The following is a 12,625-nucleotide window of genomic DNA, read 5'->3' on the forward strand; positions in this document are numbered from 1 at the left end:
CAAAAATTCACCTTAAGATGCCAACAATTGTGACCGCTCTCTGTCCATGCACAGCAACCCAGCTGCAGGCTCAAATACAGAACATTCAAGGTCCTGGCTGAAGTCAAACAATACATCTAACTGCAAGGCCACATCTCAGTGGGACCATTAAGAGCCAAGTAGTTAGAAAGTCAATGCTTCCTTCTGGGGGCAGAGGTATCCAAATGACCCCCCCCCCCCCAGGATAGGATGGACTTTTCCCAGGGTAGATTTTAAATGCTCAGACCATAAGGAAAAAACTCTCCAAGAGTCAGCTTGGTGTAGCAGTTAAGAGTTGCGGCTTCTAATCTGGCGAGCTGAGTTTGATTAACTGTTCCTTCTCTCCATGCTACCAGCTGGGTGACCTTGGGCTAGTCACAGTCCTGATAGTGCTGTTCTCATAGAGCAGCCCTTTCACAGCTCTCTCAGCCTACCTGTCTGCTTTGGGGAGAGGAAAGGGAAGGTGATTTTAAGACGCTTTGAGACTCCATCCAGTAGTGAAAGTGGGGTATAAAAACGAACTCTTCTTCTCTTGCTTTTTGAACAAGCCACGATGGCCTATGCTGTTAGAAATCAGATACTAATTTTGGAACATTGGCAATGCCACCTGGAAGGCATTTATGCCACTGTGATTAGTCTTATATAGCCTGTCACCTAGGGACTCCATCTTGTTCATGTGGCAAGAGAGAATGGGAGATGCCCCAACCATGATAACTAAGGGAACAATGAACAGTAAACTCCTGCATCAAGCTGGCTGTGCAACTTAAGTATCCTTTTAGAAGGGCCTACCATGGGGAAAAGGGACTGTATATCTTCGCCTTTTCTTTGCTCCCTTGCTCAGCCCGAAAGCTTGAATGAAACAAAGAAAACTTTCTAATATCTGAATGGTCTCTGAACCACAGCGTGGCTACCTGGTTTTGTTATCTGAAGTCTCCCAATTTTCCTTCCTCACTCCCATATGGAGGGAACCTCCATATTTAGAAGCAGTCAACCTATGAAATCCATTGTTTGGAGGAGACATCTGAAAAGGGCCCCAGCTTTTATGCCTGTTTCGTTGGCCCTCCAGAACTACTGGGTGAAAAAGGATGCTGATCGAGATGGACCATCGTCAATGATCCAATGATCCTCTAAAATCACAGCTCATCCCCAGACTACTGTCCTGATAGCAGTCAGACAGAGGTAGTTTCTCTACATCAGAATTTATCAAAATACAGGCCCGATGGTCTGTATACAGTTAGAAATAACTCGCAGCAGCAAATCCAAAGGACAATTCTGAAAGCAGAGTGCCTAAGATACAGGATAGGGTCAGATGCAAGGAAATCAGCCCAGAATACAGGCTGTAGGGTCAACACAACAGCTTCCTAGTTTGCTGTTTATCTGCATCATGCCAAGCACCTGCAGCTGCCACAGCCCTGCTCCTGCATGTACTCATTCTCATCTTTGATATGGAGCCAGGGCTGTGCCACCAACCTGGCACTGCACCTCCTGTCTTGCAGTTCCCTCTTTGTCTTCTTCCTACATGGTTCCTGAGGGGAGGATAACTGGCTGGCAGATGACTCCCTGTTGCCATCTTGGGGCTGAGGGGCCATTGCACTAGTACTGGGCTACGGATTTATGCCTGGCTCCTCCGAGACTGCCTCCTCCTGCAGCTTCTCTGCCATTGGCTGTGGCTCTGGGTCAGGTCTGCTGACTGCTTCTTCCTCAGAGGAGTCCTTTGCACCACTTTGCTCTGCTGGAGCTGGCTGGTCCATAACAACTACACAGATCAGTTCTCTTGGAAGAAAGGAATGCTTTAGAGCAGGGGTAGTCAAACTGAGGGCCTCCAGATGTCCATGGACTGCAACTCCCATGAGCCCCTCCCAGCATTTGCTGGTAGGGGCTCCTGGGAATTGTAGTCCATGGACATCTGGAGGGCCGCAGTTTGACTACCCCTGCTTTAGTGGGTGGGCATCATCACATCACACCACCTTGAGGTTGCTCTCCTCCCAGGGTATCACCCCAAAATCTCCAAGACAACAAGTGTTATCTGGCAACCCTACCCAAATATGGATGGGCCACGATTTACTTGTCTTGGCCATTTAAGGATTCCCCTACTTGTACCAGATTTGGTCCTCTAGAAGAAACTTGAGCACCTTCAGGTGCCTGTTTACAGGAAATGTGAATGTCCTAGCTTTAGAGGAATCAAATGGTTTAAAAAAAAAACAAGGTGAAAGAAAGAGTTTCCTTCTAATGTATTTTCTTCCCCATTGGCAGGATTTCCTTGTTGATTTCAAAGTGATTTTAGTCAATTACGTCTTTACCAAATTAGTGAAATTATAGATAATTACGCAATTAGTCTGCATATGTGCAGTCATGTAATAACAATGTGAAATTACAATATGTTCTGATGTCAAGAAGGCATTAGGAAGTAAGTGCAGTGATAGGGGAAATGATGTCTAGGGGAAACCATGACCTTTCTTGCGTGCTTAGGGAAATGCCAATTGACACTTTGGGGTCAGGAGGCAAATTTCATCCAAGCCAGACTGGCCAGGGATTCTGGGTTTTTTTGTTGGGAGCATTAGCTGGTCATGGAATTGGGGTCACTGTGGTTGGGCAGGTAGTTGAGAATTTCCTGCATTCTGCAAAGGGTTGGACTAGATGACCCTCGAAGTCCTTCCAACTCTATGATTCTATGAGTCCACTTTCCCAAGCTGCCATTTTCTCCAAAATGAACTGATCTCAGTTTTAATTCCAGGAGAGCTTCAGCCACCACTTGGATGTTGGCATCCTCAGTTCTTCAAAGAACCACACTAATAAACTAATTTGAAAAACAAAAGAATCCGGTGGCAACTTAAAGACTACCTCTTACTATGGTGTGATCTTCTGGGTCACACAGGCACATGTGGTTAATTTCTAATGTTCTTCCTTGGGGGGTGGGGGTTAATTGAGGAAGAGAGGTGCAGCCTAAAATTGGAAAACCCTCTCCTGGATCGGGGGTCTCGCAACCATAAGACTTTCATTCCAGAGACATATTCCGGGGGAGCGTGGGAGAGCCATGTTGCAATGAAACCAAACAAGAATCTTGTGCCACCTTAAAGACGGACAGATTTATTGTCCCACAAACTTTCATGGCTGGAGCCTATGGGTCTATTGTCAAATTCTAATGCAGTGAATTATTTATTCAGCAACCACTGTATGTCTTTGTGCTGACATAAAACTCTTCTTTGTTTCAAGGGAAGGAAAGCAATCACACCACAGGTCAAAATACATCCTGCCAGGGAGTCTTGACATCTTGCAACAAATTAAAGGTAAAGGTAAAGGTATCCCCTGTGCAAGCACCGAGTCATGTCTGACCCTTGGGGTGACGCCCTCCAGCGTTTTCATGGCAGACTCAATACGGGGTAGTTTGCCAGTGCCTTCCCCAGTCATGACCGTTTACCCCCCAGCAAGCTGGGTACTCATTTTACCTACCTCGGAAGGATGGAAGGCTGAGTCGACCTTGAGCCGGCTGCTGGGATCGAACTCCCAACCTCATGGGCAGACAGATTCAGACAGCATGTCGCTGCCTTACCACTCTGCGCCACAAGAGGCTCTTTGCAACAAATTAACAATTATTAAAGAAATAAATTAATTACGACCCAGGAGCCTGAAGCTTATCTTCCATGAACCCAGAGTGTGCATTGTGTGGGACGGTAAATGTGTGTATGTGGAATTCTATGTCTCTACAAGTGACAAAATATCAGATCCAACGTAAGAGGCTGCCTTCTACTGAGTCACTCGATTAGTCTTATAAAATCTAGTATTGTCTGCCCTGACTGGCAGCAGATCTCTGAGGCTGAGTTTTTTCACATTGCTTACAATCTGATCCTTATAACCAGAGATGCCAGGGATTGAACCCAGGACCTTCTGCATGCCAAACAGATGCTCTTCCACTGAGCCACAGCCCCTGGCATCATCACTGGACAGATGAAGCTGCTTTATGCTGAACCAGGCCAGAGGTCCAATGAGGTCAGTCATCCATTCAAGCTGACAGTGGATCTCCAGAGTCTTAAACAGAGATCTTTCCCATCTCCTACCGCCTGGTCCTTTTAAATAAAGATGCTGGGGACTGGACTTGGGAGATGCATGGCTCAGCCACAGCACCTGACTCACTACAAGGATCCCAGTCCTTGCCCCGCGATTTGAATAACGATCCTGGGAAAGCATCACCTACCAGGGGTAGTCAAACTGCGGCCCTCCGGATGTCCATGGTCTACAATTCCCATGAGCCCCTGCCAGTATTTAGTCCATGGACATCCGGATGGCTGCAGTTTGACTACCCCTGACCTACACGAACTCACTTTCAGAGTTGAATGACACATACCACGAGGGATCCATCATCAGATTAGATTCCCAAACCCTAAAATAGCAAATGCTGGGAGATTTGGAGGGTGTCACCTAGAGAGGATGGCATTCAGGAAGGATGTGACCTCTCATCTGAGTGATGTTCTAGGAATTTCCTGGGAAGTTCCTACAGTGTCACCTCCTGGCCTTTTTTTGTTCTCCACAGGGGGGTTACCCACCATGGGTTGGCCAATGGCAAACCTAGGTGGGCAAACAGAATTTGGCTCATTGCCACCGTGCTGGGGAGGGGATGTATACTGAGAAAAGGGGGACGAGGCAAAAATTCCATCGTCCCCTGTCCCAATCCAGCCTCCCCACTGTCATCTTTTAAAGGTCATCTTATCCCAAATAATGTGTTGCTTGGCCCACAAAGGACAGGCCTCAACTGGTTGAACAGTCATTTCCTCTCTCATGGAAACCTGGCAATTGCAGCTCTGTGAGGAGGACTGAGGACTCCCAATCCTTTCAGTAAACTACAATAACTGGGATTCCTCTGGAAGAAGCTATGACCGTTTATGCACTGGAGGTTTCATGCCGGGTTGCAGTCTGGAGTTTTAGTCGTGGCAGGTTGCCCCACCTCTTCCTGCACCCACACAGGGGAGTGTTTGGCCCGGTGCTCCTCATCCGCCCCCGATTTGTGCTCCTGCACAGGAGCTGGGGCAGTGAAGTTCCCAATGCGTAAACAGTCTATGACAGGTAAAGGTAAAATCCCCTGTGCAAGCACTAGGTCATGTCTGACCCTTGGGGTGACGCCCAATGCATTTTCATGGCAGACTCAATACGGGGTGGTTTGCCAGTGCCTTCCCCAACTATGACAGGTAGAAAACATATATAAATGCATTGCATACATGCCCCTTCTAAAAAGAAATTACATGACTGAGACATTACAGCTTTCAAACTTAAGGGAATCTGTCGATGTAGAGATTTCTGAAAACTTCATACACCAAGACAACACCAAAACAAAACATTTCCCCCCTTCACCAGACAGGGAGGGATTCAAGACCCCTCATCCCTGTTTTGTTACTCACTTTTCAATCGGCTTTCTTTGAATTAAAGTCAAATAATCCTGTTTTATTACATTCTCCCTTCCCCCAAGAGGGCCTAAGTTTGCAAGACTGGAAGGGCATTTTAATAGCAGCCACCGCTGACAACAAATACGATATCTGCACAGTGAGATTTACAGGACTAATTTTAATACTGCTGTGCAGGAAGGAAAGGGAAGGAAGGAACGGTAGCGAGCGTCCGCAAACAGCCAGTCGGGAGGCGGCCATCTTTAAAACGACGCAACGTTTACAATCCGTGTTCTGTGCATTAGCCGAGCAGACACATACCTATAGATACAAGCTTGTGAGGAATAGGAGCACAAGTTCGGATCTACGGGTTTGCGGCAACTGGCAGGAAGGTCTTCTGTTATAACCCAAAGAAATAACCCACTTCTGGAAATGGAACACCTGTTAAAGTCAAAAATCACTCGTAACATTTTCAAGGCACTTGCGGGGCATGGGTGGAGATGACACCAGTTGCTTCTCATTCTCAAATCCATCTCGAGAAAGGATGATATTCGGTCTACCCCAGAAAGTCTAAAAGAGGTTGTCAAAATCTTCCTAATACGTAAACCTGACACTACAGACAATGTAGTTGGCATTCGATCATTAGAGAAGTACTGTTTTGTTGGAGTACTGAAGTTGAATGCTGTATAAGACCTTAGAGGGACAGAGGTATGTATCTGGAGATGTGCAATGAAATCAGTTTGTAACTGGTGTACTTGTCATACTACAATGCTATACACTAAGAAATTAAATAATCAATTTACAAACTGGATGTGAAGAAGGGTGGAGGGGAAGGCTAGTTTTTCGCCCTTGGGAAGGGATAATATTATATTGTTTTTATTGAAGAGTTTATTGTAGGGTTTTTTTTTTACTTTGTAAAACACCACGAGCCAGCTAGCCTGGGAGCAGCGGGCTATAAATTTAATAACAACAACAACAACAACAACAACAACAACAACAATAACAGAAGCTATACTTCAATCTATTTTGGGATTATTCTTTAGAATCCTTTACTGTACAGCCTGTTTTATACACTGTTTTGTTCCTTGCATTTAGTTTAACTTTGGTTCCCCCATACAGGTATATCAGTTGATTACAGGCAGTCCAAAGTGAAATGTGTAGACGATGGAGGCCATCCAAAAAGCAGCACACATTAATGTCATGTGAAATGAAAGTTCTCTCTGTGGATCGGTGATGGCTCACGCACGGGAGTCCTAGGACAAGGGTGGCTAAACTGTGGCTCTTCAGATGCCCATGGACTACAACTCCCATGAGCCCCTGACAGTACATGCATGGAATTGTAGTCCATGGTCATCTAGAGAGCCATAGGTTGGCCACTGCAGTCCTACGTGCTGGCTGAGATGACCTTATGCCTGCTCAGTGCCATGTTGGGCTTGGAAGGTCCCTAGCTGTATAGGCCTCCTTCCCATCCATATCTCAGGAATTCTTATAACATTCCTGCAGGGAAGGGAGGAATTATTTTCTCATTATTGAACACTGGCTACATGGCTGAGAGAATAGCATCTCGCCTTGAACCTTTTCAGCAGGAGTGCTTGCTTAACTGATCTAAAGTATCTAACCAGATGTCTGCACATTTACCAGATTTATTTCCAAATGAGGCTTCCACACACAGACTAGTCCACGGGTAGTCAAACTGTGGCCCTCCAGATGTCCATTCGCTGGCAGGGGCTCATGGGAATTGTAGTCCATGGACATCTGGAGGGCCACAGTTTGACTACCCCTGGACTAGATGATTTGTGTTAGTGTTTTAGACACACACTGGGCCACAGTCTGGTGAGTTTTGTCACCTTCCAATACGTGACAGGGCAAAACTATTGATTCCCCTCACCCTTATGTGTTGATCAGAACTCTGGATGAAAAACATGCAGCTATGGAGGGTATAATAAACTGAAGCGGAAGTCTCTGAACCCTCAGCCAAATGCTCTTTTCTTCCCCCTACTATGTGCTGCTTTGGTTTGCCTTCTCCTGGACATAAGCTGAACATTCTCTGAAAGGAAAATCAACCCCTGAAGGGGGACCCTAGAATCCTGATCAGTCCAGAGTCTACATTTCTGGCATGTTTTCAAGAAAGACCCCCCTTAGCCGGTCTGCTAGAAATATGGGCGATCTCTTTACAGAGTCCCCACATTTTCCATAGGGCAAGTGGGCAAGAAGGGCTGAGTGTGCATGTGATGGCGTTTCCCCATCCACAGCGCCCCCATCTTGCGTGCTTGCCCTAGTGGTGATCAAGCAAAAGCATGGTGGCAGTTCAACGGATCAAGAAGGGGTTCTTTGATCAGTGGTTGGTCTCTTATCGGGACTTGGCCCCAGTAAGTGCCACCGCAAGCCATCTGCTGATTTTAGACCGGATTCTGCTAGATTCAGCAGTGACCGGAAACAAATAGACTTATAGCAGTGCTTGCTGGGAAATGTAGTCCGAGAGGGCAGGAAGTAGGAGGATGAAGGAGGCAAAGAAAGGACGGACCGTTTGAGACAACAGATTTTATAGCCACACACCATCTGTTATGACAATCACAGTTTTGTGAGGCATCTTTGCCGAACTCACCTCCCGCTTTGCAGTGAGCTGCCATAATTAACCGAGAGGGTCAAAACGTAGTTGGGACTTGCTACATTTATTTTTGAAATACCAAATCCCACACAGAGTCAGTTCGGAACTGAACGGGGAGGGCATTGTCTGTAACTGTCCCTGTGACGCCGAAAGTGGAGCCTTTTGCACGTGGTATCTGTTTCAGAGGATCGCCCCATGAAAAATTGTGTGTGTGGGGGGGAACTATTTAAAAACAAAAACTGAAAGAGATGGCAGGGCTGTGGTGGCGATCCAATACATCAATTATTTCATGGCATTCACATACAGAGATGCAAAGGTGGGGCCCGATCTAAGTGGCTGATCTTGAGCATTTCAAAGAATAGTGCAAGGGCATCCTGGCAGAAGAACCAAGGTAATTGGTGCGTAAGGGAGGTGGGTAGAAGCAGGACACAGAAGAAAACCACTGAGAAGCCATCTTGTTGAAATGATCATGTGACTCCTCCCCAGCAAATCATAAACAAAATTAATCTTTCCTTTGTCACAGCCTTAATAAAAAGCCACATTTGATTTAAAAACACACACACACACACATGCAGATGCCTTGCCATTTGTAAAATGTTTCCTTCTTCATGAAGGGGACTGATTCTAAGATGTACATGAATATTCTCTCTTCCCCATCATCCCCACTTGATAAATCTCCCAAAGGGGATGCAAAAATGCCTAGACATGGGAGAAAGTAGATTTTATATATGCTGCGAAGGGCAAGGGAACAGGGGTTAATATATGTCCCAATGAGTCTTGGACCTTACTCTGATTTCCAAAAATGGTTTCCTATACAAGTACTAAGAACTTGGGTTAATCTTGAGACGAGAGAAAATGCAGGACGCAGGCATTGTGATGAATCTTTCATGATGTTTGGGGATGAAACTATCTTTTTTTTAAAAAAAAAAACCCTCAATATTAATCACCCTGTCTTTTTCCTGACAAAGTAGTTAAAATGTTTTTAAAACCAAAAACATAAGATTTTACACATCTTGGATGCCAAATAAAACCAGGGAAATGGGGAGAATAGTATATTATTTTGTGTTTTCTCACTTCCAAATTAAAACGGAACTATAGAAGAACTCTCTACACATATATAAATAAATTAGACGTCAGGTTTGGTCTGCGTGCGGTTTTCATGCAAGCCACACTACTCTTTCCAAGAAATTTGTCACACAATCTGCAATACACTAGATAATCTGGATTAAAACTGTTGCCACATATCGTGTACCGTGTGTGTCTTGAACTGAGCATCTTTTGAAACAATAGTATTAATCAGAATTTTCTCTTCTGTGCCATCTTCCCTGCCTTCTATAGAAGCCAATCTCTTAAAAATATAATTCTTGGCAAAATTGGAATGAAAGTATTTACCGCTATGCCAAAAATTTGAGGGAATTCGTACGGCATGAAAGTCGCCATTTTGTTAGGCCTAGACCTTTGAAAAATGTATTTTAGGAGGGGAAAAAAACAGTTTACTTCTAAAAATATCTCCTTATACACAGGGTTAATATAGAGGGCTATGCCAAGTTTTAAAAATAATTTTGGTTTGGACTTGTAGAAAGAACGTGCCCAGCGGCGGAACGCACTTTTTAAAAACGGAAAGTAATTGTATCTATTTTGTTACGTACTCCGAATTTTCCTTCGGGAGCAGGAGCTGGGTCTCAAAAAAGGACACAATATAACTCGTCTCTTGCAGTCTGAAAAATTGTGCTCGTTTGAATACCACAAAGCATCGACAGCGGCACTTGAGACACATGAAATTTTGAGAAAATATAACAGAACAGAGAAACTTTACCTGGTTCCGCTCAGACTCATCAAGCCTCCCTTGTGATTTGGGAAGTCGCAGCACTGATGTCGGAATAATTGCTTCGCCGGACGAGGTTGCTGGCTTTTTTTTTTCTTTTTTGCTTTTTGTTTTCGAAAGAGTAGAAGAAATCCTCCATTGAGGCACTTTTGCGGATGTCGTTCTCCCCATGCAACAGCAGGATTCTTGGCTGCCAGTCCACATGTCTTTCTCTGGCCAAGTTCTCAAAATGCCGGTTTTGCCTTTCATTTCATTGTTCCTTTCACAACTACTTAAAAAACATGCAGCTGCAACTGGGGGTGGGGGGGGGCACGGAAATAAATAAATAACAATTTCAGTTTCGCATTGAGGACCATCTCTGGGACGGAAGCAGAAACACACCTACAAGGTGTCGAAGGGGCAGGGTTTCCTTTCCTAGAGACCCTTGCCTTTGCCCCGAATCACTCGAGGATGGCAGTCAACGAACGGGAGACACTAAAATGTCCGAATTTGTTAGCCACCATAGTTACGTAAAGGATGCTGTGGGGGAGGCGGCTTCCATGTGCCCATTTCTGCACTTTCATTTCCCTGTCTGTCTTCTTAAGCCTGGTCCTTTAAAACCAAAAACAAAGATTTATTTTTTTTAAAGAAAGGGTTTTTCCCCCCCTTCCTTGTTTTTAATACAGCCTGTGAGACTTTGGGCATTCTTAACCCGCTGCCTTTTTGAAGGGTATACCTCTCAAATAAACGTGGGTGCTTTGCCACATGACAGACTGCATTCACAGGACTCTGTTAGGAAGTTGTTCTGACCCAACTGGTGCTTGTCAGTGAAATTATTCCTTCAAAATAATTTTAAAAATGTATATCTTTATCTCTGTAGCTCAGCAATGACAGGAAAGAGGATGGGGATAGACAGCTAAAAGGCTAATGTTATTTCTTCATGACTGACTGTAAATAAGTATTACAATGGATACTATCAGATGAGAAACCTACTTTTGGGGGGTCATGACCTGGGGTTCGAATGCATCGCAAGCTATAGAAAGGTCAATAAGTGGACGTTACCTATATTTATATGTCTTTCTTTAACACTGCTCACTTATATAGGCACCTTAATAGCAGATCATATTGCTTCTAGGTAGATAATTAGAGGCCAGCGTGTAGGTATACAGTTAGATAAAGAGGACACGTGTCAATAAATGTTTATGTTATTCAGTACTGAGCCTTTGCAAACTCAGGCATAGAATTATAACAAAGGATAAAGTGATTTTGCTCCAGGAATAATCATTTGTGTGCCCCCCTCCCTCCATCACACACAAATCCAGATACTTCATCAGAAAATGAAGAATCGATTTTTTAGAAGGAAGAGAGGATGGGGGAAAGAGTATGACTTCAGTGACAGCAGAAATAATCCTGTTTAAACCACCAAGAGTTAAAATAAGCTATGTAGATGACTCAAAGAGGAGAGAGAAGAGCTAAAGTCCGAACCCTAAAATTTGAAAATCATATGGCAAGAACTGTGTTGCCCTCCATCAAAATGAATTGAACACTTTAAACACTTTTAAAACATTTGAGGGCTTATATAACTAAAACAGTTGCTTAAAAAAAAAAATTCAGAGCCGTACAAGATGGTTAGGTTTGTAGGGCGGGAAAAAAAGCAGACACACATATTTATATAGGAAAAAAGGATTAAAAGAAAAACAACCTGGAGAGATGGGGAGATTAATCCAGCGAACACATGCGATAGACAAAAGAGAAGGAAAATGGAAGAGGATCCACATTTCAGTCGAACTTTCTACTGTATAAAGAACACGGTTCTTGCTCTTACAATTGTCGCAAGAAACTTGGAAAGGCGACAAAAGGGCCTCTCAGCCTCCGCAGTCCTACTTACAAGAGAGATGGAGCTCAGTGGCGAGGCCGACCGAAATGGGTTTTCAGCCAGGGGGAAAAAATTACGAAAAATACGAAACGAAAAGTGACAGATGCCCTGATCTAGTCCAGTGCGAACATCCACTTACCGAAAATGTCTTAGAGCATTACGAACAGAACCCCCTTTTTGTTAAAATATGTCCCCCAAGTTTCTGGTTGACTTTTTTTTTTTTAAACAAAAAGAAGCAAAAATGGGAGACATTTTCCCTGTTTGTTGTTTTAGGAAAACTTTAAAAAGAAAAAAAAATATGTTTTTTTTCCATAAAACAATAATTCCAAGACTTTAAAAAAAAATCCCTATCCAGAGCAAAAATATCCATGGCTGCCCCTCGCTTATCTGTAGCTCTCAGCCACCTTCCTAACCTTTGCTGTGGTGTCTATGGCTGCTTCTCCTTGTTCTGTTGGAGTCTACTTAACTACAGAATGACAAGGAACATCTGTTTGTATAGAAGCCAACGTCAAGTCCTCCCCAAAAAATGTTTTTTTGGCTAGGCTTCTTTATTCCTCCCCCCCCCCCCCCGTGCTCCCTTAGCAGACAGCGTTTTCTTTTATTTAAAAAGAAAAGATGCAGAGAAAGATTTCAAAAGTCTCCCCCAGCGAAGCAGAAAACTGCCTCTCTCGAGTCATTGCAAAAATATAGCATTTCTAGGGTTCCACATCCCCTACACCAAATTCAGATTTATTCCCCATGGTATTAACATAGTAATACAGAACTTAAAAAAAAAAACCACACACACACAACATACCTTCTTCACTACCAAGCCACTCCCTCTTATAGGGGCTTGCTCTCCAGTTGTCAAGTTAAAAAAAAAAAATGTGGGAGGGGGGAGGAGAAAAATGGGAGGGGTTTAGGGCGGGAGAAAGCGAGAGAGAGGGAGAGAGAGAGAGAATCTTGCC

The 12,625-nt window shown here is 44.2% G+C and overlaps 1 long non-coding RNA gene across 1 annotated transcript in view; it reads right to left on the reverse strand.

The window, feature by feature from the left end:
- Window positions 1-12,190, reverse strand: part of LOC143821379 (uncharacterized) — a 34,797-nt gene extending 22,607 nt beyond the window's left edge. Inside the window, exon 1 of the long non-coding RNA XR_013225787.1 lies at window positions 9,815-12,190. This is a non-coding gene — a long non-coding RNA (uncharacterized LOC143821379). The remainder of the gene's footprint in view (window positions 1-9,814) is intronic.
- Window positions 12,191-12,625: the final 435 nt, after the last annotated feature.

This window comes from Paroedura picta, chromosome 12 (genome assembly GCF_049243985.1).
Source record: "Paroedura picta isolate Pp20150507F chromosome 12, Ppicta_v3.0, whole genome shotgun sequence".
NCBI lineage: Eukaryota > Metazoa > Chordata > Lepidosauria > Squamata > Gekkonidae > Paroedura > Paroedura picta.